The 12,920-nt window shown below is 42.7% G+C and overlaps 1 protein-coding gene across 6 annotated transcripts in view; it reads right to left on the reverse strand.

Moving 5' to 3' along the window:
- Positions 1 to 12,920, reverse strand: part of RNF144A (ring finger protein 144A) — a 115,069-nt gene that overhangs the window by 84,172 nt on the left and 17,977 nt on the right. For 5 of the 6 annotated variants that reach the window (XM_057558273.1, XM_057558276.1, XM_057558272.1 and 2 more), the window contains exon 2: positions 6,679 to 6,823. The exons of the other annotated variant lie outside the window; for it this stretch is intronic. The gene's annotated coding sequence lies outside the window, so the exon portion shown is untranslated. The remainder of the gene's footprint in view (positions 1 to 6,678; positions 6,824 to 12,920) is intronic. 6 annotated transcript variants of the gene reach the window in all.

Consider the following 12,920-nt stretch of genomic DNA (forward strand, 5'->3'; position numbering starts at 1 on the left):
AACTACTGAGCCTGCGCTCTAGAGCCTGCGAGCCACAACTACTGAGCCCATGCGCCACAACTACTGAAGCCCACGCGCCTAGAGCCCGTGCTCCACAGCAACAGAACCCACCGCAATGAGAAGCCCGTGCACTGCAATCAAGAGTAGCCTCCGCTCGCCGCAACTAGAGAAAGCCCACACACAGCAACAAAGACCCAACACAGCCAAAAATAAATAAATAAATTTATTAAAAAAAAAATAGTAAAAGTACAAATAATCCAATTTTAAAACAGGCAAGGAACTTAAATAGATATTTCTCCAAAGGAGATGTACAAATGGCCAACAGGTACATGAAAAGATGCTCAACATCACCATTCATCAGGGAAACACAAATCAAACCACAAGGAGATGTCACCTCACACCTGTTAGGATGTCTATTATCAAAAAGACAAGAGTTAACAAATGCTGGCAAGGATGTGGAGAAGAGGGTACCCTTGGACACATGATGGAGATGTAAACTGGTACAGCCACTATGGAAAACAGTATGGAGGTTCCTCAAATTATTATAAATATAACTACCATGTGATCTAGCAATCCCACTACTGGGTATATGTCGAAGGAAACAAAATCTTGAACTCAAAGAGATATCTGCACCCCCATGTTCACTGCAGCTCTATTCACAGCAGCCAAGGTATGGAAAAACCTAAGGGTCTGTTGGCAGATGAATGGATAAAGAAAACGTGATATGTGTGTATGTGTGTGTGTGTGTGTGTGTGTGTATAATTATTATTATTATTATTCGGCCTCAAAAAAAGAAGAAACCCTGCCATTTGCAACAACATGGATGAACCTGGAGGCTATTTCTCTGTCTGGAAATAAGCCAGACAGAGAAAAAGACCACACGGTAGCACTTACATGTGGAATCTAAAAAAAGGAAAGAAAGTAAAACTCAGAGAAACAGCAAAGAGTAGAAAGGTGGTTGCCAGGTGCAGGAAGTGTGGGAAATAGGCAGAGGTTGGTAAACGAGTGTAAACTTTCAGTTACAAGATGAATAAGATCTGAGCATCTAATGTACAACATGCTGACTATAGAGGCCCCTTGTTTAAACAAATACACTCAGAAAAAAATTTGAGAAAAAATACATTCATTTCAATGCACCTCTCCATAGAAAATACCTTAATACATGATTTTATTATAACCATGTTTCAACTATATGTTTGTCCATAGTATTTGCATATTTAGCTCCTTCCAATAACTTAAGAGATGAAGACAGTTTTCATTGTCAAACCAATGAGCCAATAAGAATTCCTTTCTATCAGAGAGATTTTACCTTGTTTTTAAATTCAAATAAGTGTGTTTATATATAGATGATAGATAAATTATGGCATACACTCATAAAGTCAGCCATTAAAATAAGTAAATTCAGGATTAAAATGAGATTGAGATAATTCAATTATGCTACGCAGTTTTCAATACATGATAATGGCTAGATACTAAAGGTTTCCTCACTGATATTAATCAAGCAATGCTAAATGTAGCTAAAATCATAAGTATGATAGAAGGATATTTCTCTGGTAAAAGTGCTTGCATGTGTTTGTAAAGCTCTGCTCTTAGGCTTTGGGGAATAATCAAAAACGTACTGTATTTTTTAAATCGGGGGGAAAATATTCCATTAATTTTGTTAAGCCACATGATCAAACTTTTCCTTTTGACTGTTTTCCCTGCTTTCCATCTTTTCTTTGTATTAGGAGCACAAGAGTGCCCAATGAATCTGTCCAAATCACTTTTTAAAAAAATCCTATCACTACCCTTAGCAAATCATAACGGTTCCCGACCAGCCACAGGAAAGAGTCTAACTCCAAACCTGCAGGGTCCAGCCCGAGTGGCCTTCCGTACCGCCTTCTCATCTCTGTCCCTCTCTCCTCTCCACTCAGACATGTCTCAGCCGTGAAGGGATCTAGTGCTCAGCACCCACTTCTCGCAGCCTCACTTCTGCTCTGTCCTGCACTCAAGTTTTGGGAATTGGCGTTCCACGTCTGCTTGTTAACAGTAGTCAAAGGAAAACATAACAGCAGAAACCCGCCCCGTGTCTACTCTTCCATCCCTCTTGGCCCAAGCACATGACCTTGCACATAATAGATGTTCATTAGGTGTCTGATGCTTGGCTGTCTAGAGAAATCCACACTGTCCTAGGGAACAGGCACTTGCTTCTCCTTGACCAGTGGTTCTCGCTGCCTCTGGACTTTGGGATGTGGAAACACTGAGAACGCTCACGGAGACTTACCCAAGAAATACTGACTTGACAGCACGGCTTAGAGGATAGCACATATAGCTCTCAAAACAAAACAAAAAAAAGAACAAAAAAAAATTCAAAGAAACTGCAATTGAGACAAATGTGGGAAATGTGGTCGTTAAGATTTATTTTAACAGGACCTTCCACCATGGCATCTCAGAACAGCATCTCTAAGTGTTTCTATTTCTAAAAATATTGCTCGTGTAACCACCTCAGCCACTCCAAAACCATGAGAAGTAAAGCAGGGTATTGATATTTTCGATTCTAGTTAGAGTTTTAAACGACCTTTGCCTTAAAGCTTCACCAGCCAAGAGCAGCGTTGAGCCCCGTTGTCCCAGCTGCAGCTCTCCAAATGCCGGCCATTCCCAAGGCTGAGTCAAGGCCAAGGCTCAGTTAAAGTTTCTTAACAGAAGATTTATTTTCTTACCAATGACATTCTCCACTTGGGGAAGAAAGAAAAAGAAAAAAGAAAACTATCTTTTAGATATAGCTACGTCAATGACAGAAGTGTGAATTGGGGGTGGTTTATACCCTACGGAGGCTGTTTCTCTTTATAAATCCTAAACATTTAAAAATATCTTTGCTTGTGCTGGAATGCCATTTTCTGGTATTTTGGCTTCTTCAACATGAATCTTTTGTAACTACGAAGCCATTTCAGCTCTTGGAATTTGCTGGAGACAGATTCCCAAACACAACGTCCTGGGAGGTGGGAGTGGGCAGATTCAGGAAAGAATGCACAATTCCACTTGGCCTTGCAGTTCATTTTTTCCAGGGTGCTTTCATGTTTCCCTCATACCTGAGGGAACTCTATCTCTGGACCAGCAAATGTACTGCAGAGAGGGATGCAATAACCCTAAAACGTTAAAGTCGAGGTTAAAAAAAAAAAAAAAAAAAAAAGAAAAAGAAAAATCCTCTTAGTGTCCAAGGCCTGTGGAGAAGGGGAAGGGCGGCTTCAAATGTCAGCTGTCACATTTCCTGTGTCTTTACTGCACTGATGATCCGGCTGCAGGCCTCCCTCTGCCTCAGCAAAGAAATGTGTTGGTAAGAAATCAGCAGTATATCCCCAGTATTACCAGAGGAACATTGGTAATATTGGTATCTGGTTCGGGATTCAGCAAGAGTTCTCGAGCAGGCCCTTTTACAGGGCAGGCAGTGAGGGAGTTCCCTGGTGGCCTAGTGGCTAGGACTCCACACTCTCACTACGAGTTCAATCCCTGGTCTAAGAACTAAGATCCCACAAGCCTAGAGGTGTGGCCCCAAAAATTTAAAAAATAAAGGGCAGGCAGTGAAAAGGCAAAGCGGGGTGATGAGAACCTGAGGCTTGGGGGAAGGAACGTTGGAATTTAGGTTCCCGAAAGCACCCCAAATCCCCAGGTTCAGGCACACGGTCAGCCCACCACCTCTTGTCTCCCCAGCCGCTCTCTCCAGTGTCCCCGGCCAGACAGCTCTGGCCCTTCTCCGGCACCTCCAATCCCCCCATCGCCCAGTCCAACCTCCTCCTCACGACTGATGTCCTCTGTCCTCAAGTCACCGTGGTAATCTCCAGGTGACCTGGGCCATCTCTCTCCTGCAGATGCCATTGCTGGGGCCACCCCTTTCAATTTGTCCCTCTCTGCTCAGCCAAATGATAATTCAATTCTTTTTTTTTTTTTAATTTTATTGGAGTACAGTTGATTTACACATTTGTGTTAGTTTCAGGTGGACAGCAAAATGAATCACTTATATTTATATATGTATCCATCATTCTTTTTCAGATTCTTTTCCCATATAGGTTATTATAGAATACTGAGTGGAGTTCCCCGTACTATACAGTAGGTCCTTGTTAGTTATCTATTTTATATACAGTAGTGTGTATGGACCTAGACATTATCATACTAAGTGAAGTGAGTCAGACAGAGAAAGACAAATATCATGCGATATCATGTATATGTGAAATCTAATTAAAAATAGATACAAATGAACTTTTTTACAAAACAGAAACAGACTCACAGATCTCCATAATTCAATTCTTGAGCTATTGTGTGTGTGCCCTCAACTCCCCAGCTGAGCTGTCTAGAAAAACACACAATCTCACCGATGGGGTCTTTCAACTTGTGGCCAAGAGCTCCAGGTGGACTCTTAATGACTAACAGGTGATCACTCCGCACCTCCTTCCCTTCCTCCCCAAACTTACAAGCCCTCCTGCACCACGGCACTCTCAGCTGGGGACTTGACTTCCTATTTCACAAAGAAAACAGAAGCAATCCGGAGAAAACTCCTCTTCTGAGCGCCACCTCGGCACCCATGTGTCTGTCATGTAGTCCGTCCCCCACCAGTAACTATCTGTGCTTTTCCTGAAGCAAACAACTCCACCTGTACACGAATGCACCTCCCTCACCCACGCAAGACATGCTTCCAGCAACCCTCTGTCTTATATTATCAACTTTTTACTCTCTACTGAATCATTCCCATCCATGTATAAATCACGCTAATGCTTCCAACTAAAAACGAATTCTCTTGGCCTGACTTACCCCACCAGGTACCACCCCATTTTCGGCTCCCCTTTGCAGCAAACCTTCTCCAAACTGCCGTCAACAATCTCGGTCTCAGAGTTCTCCCTCCATCTCTCCCTCGGTTGCCATAGTCACCAGACCCACATGACATTTTGCTGTTTTTACCGAAGGCACCAATGACCTGCGTGGCACTGATCCAAGGGTCAATTCCAGTCTCCGCCTCATCTGGCCCATCCACACGCTGGGCACAGCTCACCATTCCCTCCTTCTGAAGTGATTTCACGTGGCTTCCGAGATGCCTCACCCTTGGATTTCCCCTCCCTCTCCGGGGACTGCCTCTTGGTGTCTCTCTTCCCTTGCTCTTCCTAAAGCCGGAATGTTCCAGGGCCCACTCCTGAGAACTCCTCTGTCACTAGGATCTCACTGACCTTATTCCTTTAAATACCAACTGCAGGCCAAAGACCCCCATTGTACCTCCAGCTCAGATCACCATCTTCAACTATCAGATCTGGATATACCTGTCCACTCAGCATCTCCATTTGGGGGGGTCTTATAATCTCAAACTCAACCTGTTCAAAACTGAACTTCTAACCTCTTTTGGCACCAAACCCTCCCCACCCTGCAGACTTCCCCATCTCAGGTGGCGACAACTCCCTCTAGCTGCACAACCTAAAATCTCTGCCATCATGATGGACTTTCCCTTCTTCTCAAGCCCCACACCCATTCTGCCAGGACATCTTAAAGGCTCTTTCTTCAAAATATATCTAGAATGTGACCACGTTTCCCTACTTCCACGGCTACCAGTGGAGCAGGCCACCAAATTATCTCTTGTCTGAATTACTACAATGGATTTCTTTAATGACCTCTTAAGTGGTCTCCTGGTCTACCCCCCCATCCTTCAACACTGATACCAGAATGAGCCTATCAGAATGGATCCCGTCCCTCCTCTGCCTAAAACACTGCACTGATTTCCCATCGTAAAGCCTAGAACTGCACTGATTTCCCATCGTAAAGCCTGCACTGATTTCCCATCGTAAAGCCCATCGTAAAGCCTAAACATGGTCAAGTTTCTGTTACCTCCTGACCACTCTCTGCCCCCTGCCGCCCGGTGTTCTGCTGGCTCCCCTGCCTCTCGGTGTTCCCCCAACGTGCTGCGATGCACAGACTGGACTCTGGGCCTTCACACCCACCTTTTCTTCTAGCTCCAAGTCTCTTGTCCCAGTCGGTTAAATGGCTAATTCCCACAGTTCCTTAAATCCACGTTCAAATGTCGACTTTTCTATGAGACCTCCCGGAGCACTCCATTTAAAACTCCACCCCTCTAAACTTGGTAGCTTTTTATTTTCTCCACAACACTTATGCCTGGGAATGAGACATAAAATTTACTTCTTCACATGGCGGTCAGTCTCTTGGTGCCTGTGTCCACCCTCCACTCACACGCCCCCCCCCCCAACCTGGAACCTCCATGAGAGAAGTCTGCGTCTGTTGTGCTCACCGTGGGTCCTGGGTTAGAACAGCACCTGGCACAATACGGTTGCTCAATCCATATGTTCTGGACGACTTAATGAATCACTGAGACCCTAGAGGCATCACTTTGATCTTCTAAACCTGTTTCCTGGTCTACAAAACCAGACTAGCAATAACAGCCTCATGAGTTTGTTAAAAGCAGAAAATGAGGACCCGTGTGGTAATCTTTGTAAAATACTAATTACTATAACCGCTTAACATAATATGTTGAAGACCATCCTCAAAATTCATTCAGGGGAAGCAAACTAGGCAATTGCTTATTTGGTGTGGTTAAGAGGTACAGGAAAACCCATCCAGGTTGGGGTCTTTCCCAACAATGGCCTGAGATTCCACCAAGAAGACATAAATGCAGGTTTTCAAGCTTTCATTTTCCAATTTCAAAGTTACCTCTGAAAAGTCCTGATGGGAGGAGAGGAACGGTCTTCTGGCCAAATCCTGGTGTCCTGATGTGCTCAGCTGGCCCTCCCTCTCATGTCAGGCTGCCCATCTGGAGTAGTGGGAGAAGATCTCTGGCACTGGGGTTCCTGCAGACCTGGGGGATGGGGAGTGTATCAGACTCAGCAGGGTGAACACCTGGGGAGCAGGAGGGCACAGGAGCTTAGAGAGCAGGTTGGGGGGTGGCAGGGGGCAGCAAAGATCATTGTGCTGATTTAGAACCCAGCATCAGCCTTTCAAATCCCCAGCCCAAGAGGGAAAGCTAGTGATATAACTACTAGAAATCTAATCTGATCAACATTTGTAAAGTATCACCGGAGAAGAAACTAAGGTTTACGGTATAGGTAATCAAATTCCACAAAGAAGTTAACAGATAAATCTACCAACACAGGCAATTCTCAGATAACAGTGTGTCCCTGGGTCTCCATTTCTGTCCCCTCCTTTTCCAATCACAGCCATTCAGGTTTGCCCCAATGGGACTCCTACAGGGAGAGGTTTAGGGCCATAGAAAAGTTTAAACATAAGGCAAGATTAGGTTAACTGTAATCCCCAGGGCAACCACTAACAAAATAACTGAAAAATGTATAAAACATGAACAACAGAATTAAAATGGTATGCTAGAAACTAACACAAAAGAAGGCAAAATGGAGGAATAAAGGAACACAAAAGACATAAGATCCATAAGGAAAAAAAGCAAAATGGCAGACATAAATTCTATCTTATCAGTAGTTACACTAAATGGTCTAAACGCTCCAATCAAAAGGCAGAAATTGGTACAATGGATACATAACATACGCTGTTAGAAGAGCACCAAAACAGAATCAAAAAGAATAAAATACTTATGAATAAATTTAACAAGATATGCAAGATTTGTACGTTGAAAACTACCAATATATCATTACAAGAAGTTAAAAACTAAGTACACAGAAAAGGCATCCTGTGCTCATGGGTTGGAAGACAATATTGTTAAGACAGCAATACTCCCCAAATTGGTCTTCAGATTCAATGCAATCTCTATTAAATTCTCAGCTTTCTTTTTTGCAGAAATTGACAAGCAGTTTTTAAAATGCATACGGAAATCCAAGACATCTCACATAGCCAAAAGAACCTTGAAAAAGAAAAGCAAAGTTGGAGAATTCACACTTTTGGATGCCCCCCCCCAAAAAAAAACCGCTATTGTAATCAAGAGAGTATGATACTGGCATAAGGAAAGACATAGAGAGCAATGGCTTAGAATTGACAGTCCAGAAATAAACCCATACATTTATGGTTAATGGATGTTCGCCAAGAGTGCCTTGACAGTCCAGAGGGTAAATGATAGGCTTTTTAACAAATGATACTGACACTCAGAAAATGAATCTCTACACAGACCTCACACCTTTCACAAAAATTAACTCAAAATGGATTGTACACCTAAATGTAAGAGCAAAGATTATAAAACTCTTAGAAGAAAGCATAGGAGTAAATCCTTGTGACCTTAGATTACATACTAGTTTCTTAGATATGTCACCAAAAGCACAAACAACAAAAGAAAAGTTAGATAAACTGGGACTCCATCAAAATTTTAAAGTTTTGTGTGTTACAGAACACCATCAATAAAGTTAAATCAACCCACAGAAAGGGAGAAAACATATACAAATCACGTATCTGATAAGGACTTTGTATCCGGATTATATAAAGAACACATTCAAATCAACAATAAAAAGACAAATAACCCAAATAAAAAATGGGCGAAAGATTGGAATAGACACTTCTCCAAAAAAGATATCCAAATGTCCAATAAGCACATTTAAAAATGTTCAACATGACTATTCAATTATGGAAATGCAAATCAAAACCATAATGAGATACCACGTCACACCCACTAGGATGACTAGAATCAAAGACAGAAGATAACAAGCATGGGTGTGGGTGTGGAGAATTCTGAGCACTTACACATTGCTACTGGAAACTAAAGTGGTGCAGCTGCTTTGGGAAATAGTTTGGCAGCTCTGCATAGGGTTAAACACAGAGTCACGTATGGCCCAGCAATTCCACATCTAGGTATGCACCCGAGAGGATGGAAAACAAACGTCCACAAACAACCTGTACGTGGAAGTTCACAGTAGCAGTATTCAAAATAGCCAAAAAGTGGAAACCACCCCAATGCCCATCAACTGTTGAATGTGAAAACAAGATGTGGTATGTCCACACAATGGATTTGAAATGCTACAATAAGGATGAACTATGAATATATCATGCTAAGTAAAAGAAAAAAAAAAAAAAGTCAGACCAAAAAGGCTACAAACTGCAAGAAAACATGTATATGGAATATCCAGAACAGGTAAATGCAGAGGGACAGAAAGTAGATTCATGGTTTCCAGGGGTTTGAGGCAAGGCAGAGTAAGGAGCGACGGCTATTGGATCAGGGGTTTGGGAGGGAACTGAAAATGTTCTAGAATTAGATGATGGTGATGCTTGTACAACTCTGTGAATATCCTGAAAACCCCTGAATTGTATACTTCAAAATGATGAACTTTATACTCTATGAATTACATCTCAATGAAACTATTATTAAAAAAGAAATATATCAACTGGAAAAAATGTAAGGGCATAATAACTCCAGAATTTCCCAAGTTTCTCTCTCCTCAAGTACAACACCTGCTCATCAGAAATGCAACACCAGCATCTGAACTTGGCTTATTTTTAGGCGTCTATGGTCAGGAAGCAAAGAACAAAATCAATTCTGTCTTTCTAGTCACTTCAAAGTAGGGCATCCGAGAGCAGCAGATGTTTCCATCCGAGTAGACGTGAGATACATCCCAATGGACAAACCCACATCTCCTCTGGAGCTAGCCCTTCCTCCCTGCGCTTTTACTAAAACGACAAGCTTTGCCCACGTGGGGCCTGAGCAAGTGAGTTTTCCTGCAATGCTCCTGACCAGCTCCCAGAGTCTACAGCCTTCGATGCGGAGGCTGAGGGCTCTGAGCGAGCCCCGCCCGTCACCTGGCCCCTGCACAAAGCAACCCTGTCTATCTGCAGGAAGCTCCTCCTCTGCCCTGAAGCATCAAGGTACCAGCTTCAGAAAATGTGACCCTGTGTTTTGCACATCTTTTCTCTGCCTGTACTTGGCAATCAATAGGAACCCTTCAAACAAAAGATAATACAAAAGTCTGCTTTACTACATGTTTCTGCCATTTTCCCCAGGTACGAAGAGCCAGTAAATAGAGCTATAGTCTTCAGCAAGAAAGAAAAGCTCTCGGTGAGCTGGTGCAGTGACAACAGAAGACTGTTTTAGCTGCATTAGAAAAAGGTTCATGAAAAGAGGCTGCACGCAGAGCTCTCTGTCCGGAGGCTGCGCCGTGAGCCTGTGTGTTTTCAGGCTGCCAGCAGGTCGGAAAACCCCTGCCCACCTTCCAGAGCCCCACTCTGGGGGCTGCCTTACGCTGGCATTGCCTGGGCTCCCCAAACAGGCAGGGCTTAAAGTATTAAAGCGCTGCAGCGTTTCCCACGGTAGTTCTTCAGTCACATGTTTCGTGGAAGTGGTGGCCACCTCCAGCCTCGGCTCAATCCTCCAGGTATGAAACACTGCCCTTCACAGAGTTCTGCTTACAAAGCTGCACAGATTGTGATCGGTCAGTCCCCATCCTAGGTCCCCACAAGCCTTGCTATTTTTAGCGCTGGTGCTGCAGAGAACCAGGAATCTATGTACTGGGTTTTAGCAGAAACACCTATAGTAAACATCTATCAGTTATTAACCTTTTTCTGCACTCCTACCATCTGCTGAGATGCTGGGTAGGGATGATACCAAAATGGATCTGACATGATCCTGCTCTCAAGGAGATCAGACTTGATAGGAACTTTTATGCCCACACATTACTCTCCTGGGTGATTAAACATAAAAAAACATTACCGTTTGTCACTGGAAGCAAATATGACACACCACAGCCTAGGACCAGGCTTCTTGTTTCCTAAGTCTGTGCTCCTCTGGAATCTCAATTTCATTCCAATATAAATTTAATAAATTCACCCTTTTATAGGAACAGGGATGCTACATCAGATAACAAAGGTCTCAACTGTTTGGAATAACCTGAGAAAGCCAACCTGGTACAAAAATACGCATTAAAGAAATTATTTCACCAATTGTATGTACATCAATATATAAATGGGTCCTATTAGTGAGTTATATATAATATTATTCCTTGTTAAATTCATTCACCACACAAAGAACAGCTGGAATCACTAAAATAACCAGGCTTATAAGAAAAAACCTGGGGGAATTTCCTGGCGGTCCAATGATTAAGAATCCGAGCTTCCACTGCAGGGGACACAGGTTCGATCTCTATTTGGGGAACAAAGATCCCGCATGCTGTGCCTCATGGCACGGCCAAAAAAAAAACAAAAACAAAAGAAAAAACTGGGGTTAGGGATAACCACTCAGAACGTTCAGAATTTCGTAATACGTATACGCACACCCACATATATATATACGTATACATATATATATATATACACACATACTGCAGGATTGCTGGGCCCTGCTGAGGTAGCACTGTGCAGATCTAGGGTGGCAGGGGACCAGGCGGAGCCCTGGAAAATGGGCTTACCCAAAAATGGGTTTTGCCAGGTGATTATGAAAGTGGGAGAAAGGGCCACATTTCAGAAAGAAGAGGATTGAAGACATAAGGGTGGCAGTGAACGCTGAAAAGAAAGTAGGGCTGACGATCCTGTGGGGATGAAGTATTTCTGAAGACCAGGAGCAAAAGGATTAGCTGCAATGAGGAACGATAGTGATCAGGGTGGGTGCTGGATGTCGGGTGTCGGAATAACCAGGTATCACTTTGGGAACGGGCAGATGACAGAATGCTTCACAGCACTCTTTGCAAGATAAAAACTGGAAAGTGACTTAAATGTCCATCAAGAGGGCCAAGCTGAATACATAAGATGGTGTCTTTCATATAAGTGAAGAAGGAGCTGGACCTGCAGGCATTGGTATGAAGAGATGTCTAAGACATAACAGCAAATACAAAGGCGTAATACATAACCATGTGTATAATAATCCCATTCACAAACGTAAGTTTTAGTTATACACTCACACGCACAAAACTTTTCTAGAAGAATGTAGAAAAAAACAGTAATCACTTTATACTAACGGGAATTTTACTCTTCATTTTATTCCTAATTAAACTTTTTTTTTTTTTTTTTTTTACTTTCTACATTTATAACTCGAAGTTTTTAGCACTAAAGATTTTTGATGTAGTCTATTCCCCATGAGATGCTACACATTGAGAGAAAGTAGTTATTTTTCTTTGGCTTCACACAGGATCTCATATTGCAGACTGAATTAAAATCCCACAAAAAGCCCCATTGCTTTGCATTCCGGGCTCCCTGAAGCAAATCCTTAGAGCGGAACCGGCTCTGCCATGGGCACAGGGATTAGGGTTAGTGGAGGCTCTTCCTTCTCCCTGTCTGTCTCTACACTGAGTGGACATTGAGACCCAACTGGTTATCAGCACAGACTCCAGCTCAGAGAGTGAGATCCTCCCACTTACCTACAATTCCATACACACAAGTACTCAAAAGAGATCCAAAGGCAGTCCCTCCACCTCTTCCCAATCTTTCAATTTCCAAATCAAGAACTGTCTTTTAGTTGCTGCTGGGCTTGAAAGTTCCTAATTCAAACATGCGTGTAGTTCTACTCGGTTCAGCTTCTGTGGCCACAGTAAGTGGAGGTTTTCATATGTGCAATTTGTTTGACTCTGAGATGAATAGAGGTCTTGTCCAGCGTGTATAAAGCCATCTCTGTCTACGGGCATTGTATACTAATAGCATCGCACACTGGGGGACAGAGGGCCCCACAGCCATCCCTTTGGAGTCGTCCTGCAGTTAGTTATTTCACATTTGTCTTCTCTGGGGGAAAATAAAATATGGTCTTCAGCAATGGAGATATTTGTCAAATTATAACTATGGAACAGATTCATTGGCTCCTTAACTATCAATTAATTAAATGATTTTCAATTCTCTTGTTGTGATAAAAGTCATTTGGCTAATACCATCATCCTTCCTGATTCTAAGAAATGACTCATAAAAATGAAGCTAATTCTTAGGTTTAAACCTGCTCACAAAGAGCAGATTGATTTACCCAACTGGATACTGAATTAGGCACAGATTAAGCAGCTTGTTATATAGTAGAGGCATTACCACAGGAAAGAATG

Source organism: Balaenoptera acutorostrata, chromosome 12 (genome assembly GCF_949987535.1).
Source record: "Balaenoptera acutorostrata chromosome 12, mBalAcu1.1, whole genome shotgun sequence".
In the NCBI taxonomy this organism is placed as follows: domain Eukaryota; kingdom Metazoa; phylum Chordata; class Mammalia; order Artiodactyla; family Balaenopteridae; genus Balaenoptera; species Balaenoptera acutorostrata.